The following is a 3,526-nucleotide window of genomic DNA, read 5'->3' as shown; positions in this document are numbered from 1 at the left end:
TATTTCTGCTGCAGTACAGGGAGTCCGTGGTTAGTCACTGAGACGCTGTAGCCCGACTGTTTGTCCTCTCTCTCTCTCTCTCCCGCTCCCTCTCCCCCTCTCTCTCTCCCTCTCTCCGCTGTGCTGTCCTGTGTGTGTGTTCCTTTATGTGCACTGATTTATCATCCTATTCCAACTTCCTCTATGCCTGCCTAGGGGGAAGTAGCACAGTACTATTATTGACTATTCTCTCTTCTTAACAGAATTACTGAAATGTCTTCATTAATAGGCTGCTTTTTAATGGATACGTTTACCTTCAGGTGCTACATCAAAAACTAAAACAATATTTTGTTGTATGTTTGCTCCCTATTAGAGAGATTACAGAGGCAGAGATAATTAGAAGAAATTAAATGAAGAAGAATGTATCAAAACTGCAGTAAGTACAGCCTCCGCCACTAAATGATGTCAACCCCTTTACAGCAAAAATATGCACTCAAGTTAATAGGCTTCACAATATCCATAACACAATACAGATCATAATGCATCATCACTGAGCAGAATACTCTGTGGCATGACTGCATAACTTAAATTAGATTAACTGATTGTTGGCTATGTGAGACTGTTTGCACCATCACCATCGCTACCAAGTAATGCATTAATATTACCAATATTTTTTATACATTTAGAGGGACGTTATTACTGATGTAATGTCCCAAATTAGCTCTTTATTTAATTACTTCTTCTTGTCTCTATTTATTACGATATGATGAACCCCAACATGCGCCGTGTTGTCTCCTCCCTCTTTTTCCAGCTGTGTTGAATCAGTTATGAAAGATAATGTTAATCAACAGAAGGTTGGTTTGTGTGCAAACACTTTGTGTCTAAACGTCAGTCTTCTATTAACTAGCAAGGACCATAACATCAAATAAGAGCTCTTTTTTCTTAAGATTTAGGAAAACGTGATTGAGATGCGAGGCTTCAACTTTGTGTCGCTCATCTGTTTTGTGGGGAAGCTTCGATAGAGAATCCGCCCAGGCATGACGAACCCCTCAGGACCAGAGGAGAGGAGGAGGAGAGAGGAAGAGAAGAGATGGGAGGGAGCGGCAATGAATACGGGAGCAGAACAGTAGGAGTGGGTTAGGAAAGGTATTTATGGATAGGCAGAATGTGGCGTGGTTGAGTAGTGGTCCTGCTCCTGAAGTTCTGCTAGGTAGCTTCGATAGGGAATCCATAGTACCCGGCCACAACGGACACCGAAATTGAGCAGAGCTGAGGTTTTTGTACGGTTTAAGAGAATGTGGTGGAGATAGCCATTTGTCCTGAACCTATGATAAACGGGGATGGCATGGGTTGAAGTGTTGGGATGAGGCGGAGAACTCTGCATATCTGAGGATACCGAAAAAGGCGAAAAAAAAGTTAGAGCAATGTGCAGGTTATTGTATCCGGAGCGGATGGTGTGGATACATACTCAGAGTGAGTGAACAGTGACACGATAGCTGCAGGCCCTTTTCATAGAAGATCTTTGAGAGTGATGTTATGGATTAGGTTAAACAGCAGGAGCTGGCTGGAGACCAGGCTCAGGCATCCGCGTAAGAGCTGAGAGAAGAAGTTCATTCCACTAAGGTACATTTTGATGGTCAGGGTTTTTGATGGCCGAACTAGAGGAAACTCTTCCAAGCAGTAAAACAAGTTGAGGCTGATGGGTTATCAATGATGAAGCTCTGGGAATACATTTGTGAAATTTGGGGAGAATTTACAAGTTCAACAACAGCGTGGACTATGGAGAAGCCGATATTGGATGGGTGTCTGCAAGAGGGCCGATCTTTGCTACGTGGAGAACCTACTGATGTCTAACAGTGAGTGGAAGGCATGGTGATGAAGCGTTGCGGCTTCCTTTGTTGGTTAGGTAAATGACTGCAAGGTCAAGAGTTAAGAGACGGACTTGCTAGACCATTTGTGGCCCCACGGAATGGCAGAGACTACTATGGGGTAGATTTCGTAGAGCAGAGAGAAAAAGGACTTGGCAGGTACTTGCAAGCTCCGGGAGCTGATCTCCAGCGAATCATCTTCCGTCATGAAACCCCCCAGAACGGCTTAAGGGGCGGCATCGCTGTACGGACTAATTTTCTGTGGGTCCGTCGGTTGATCATCTTAGAAAGACGGTTATCCTGTTCCGGTTTGCAAGATGGAGTTCGGTGCAGGTTGAACAGTCCGGTGAGATATAGTCCAAGAGATGTTGGAAGAAGGGATTGATAGCAGGAGAGACATAAAATCTCGCTCTCGGGGAATGATACGTCGGGCAAAGTTGAGGTGGCCCATGAAGGAGAGGTGTACGGGATGATGTTGATGGTAGCCCACTGGGATTAAAGTATGGGTAGAACTAGCTGCTGCGAGGGCAGCTAGTGCCAGTAGCTCCAGCTGACATGAGCAGCAGGGACTAGTGAAGGTGGGAGACAGAGGAACCATCTTGGTGCCAGGATCTCCGGCTGGAGCAAGCTACTGCGGTTGCTGGAAGGAGGCAGGAGGCACCATATTGCACTGGCACCACAGTGATAGGAGGCACTAGGTACTGGCATCCCGGTGACAGGGGGCACTAGGTACTGGCACCACGGTGACAGGAGGCACTAGGTACTGGCATCCTGGTGACAGGAGGTACTGGCACCCCGGTGACAGGAGGCACTAGGTACTGGCATCCCGGTGACAGGTGGTACTGGCACCGCGGTGACAGGAGGCACTAGGTACTGGCATCCTGGTGACAGGTGGTACTGGCACCCCGGTGACAGGAGGCACTAGGTACTGGCATCCCGGTGACAGGAGGCACTAGGTACTGGCATCCCGGTGACAGGTGGTACTGGCATCCCGGTGACAGGTGGTACTGGCATCCGGTGACAGGAGGCACTAGGTACTGGCATCCCGGTGACAGGAGGTACTGGCATCCCGGTGACAGGAGGGACTAGGTACTTATCAGTATGATCACTTCCAAGTAAACTACAATGTGCATTTAAATCTCTACAACAAATGTATCTCAGCTTGCCGCTCTCAGAATTTCCTTAAACATTACTGCAGGTAAAGTTGGATATGGATTGTAAATGTTAATTATTTAGAACGAGTCTTGTGTTCTGTACACCTCAACAGTTGTGCATTAATGTCCACCTGAAGGATTTATTCCTCTATGCTATATTATCTTTGATGAATTTGACACAACCACCCCCTTAAGTTGTATCCTGCTTAATAATATCTAGATGTGGTAAGCCATGTTTCTTGAACACATATACTATCTTTATATATTTATTTCATATTTAAATCCTCACATTGCTTTACACGTTGTACTTGAGACACGAAGATACTCTTTTGCTGCTTCCACTATTGTTTTGATTCTCTCATTCCTGTCATTTTGCTCTAATCTAATGTAAGACACTTTACATTGAAATGCAATTTGACATTTACTTTATCCACTAACACGGTTCCCTCTTTTACTCTGCACTTATGCAATGTCTCTTGTCTAACTGTCTGCTTTCTGAACTATGAGCATTGCTATTGTTTCTTG

Source organism: Taurulus bubalis (genome assembly GCF_910589615.1).
Source record: "Taurulus bubalis genome assembly, chromosome: 6".
In the NCBI taxonomy this organism is placed as follows: Eukaryota; Metazoa; Chordata; class Actinopteri; order Perciformes; family Cottidae; genus Taurulus; species Taurulus bubalis.
Note: the sequence above shows the minus strand (reverse complement) of the source record.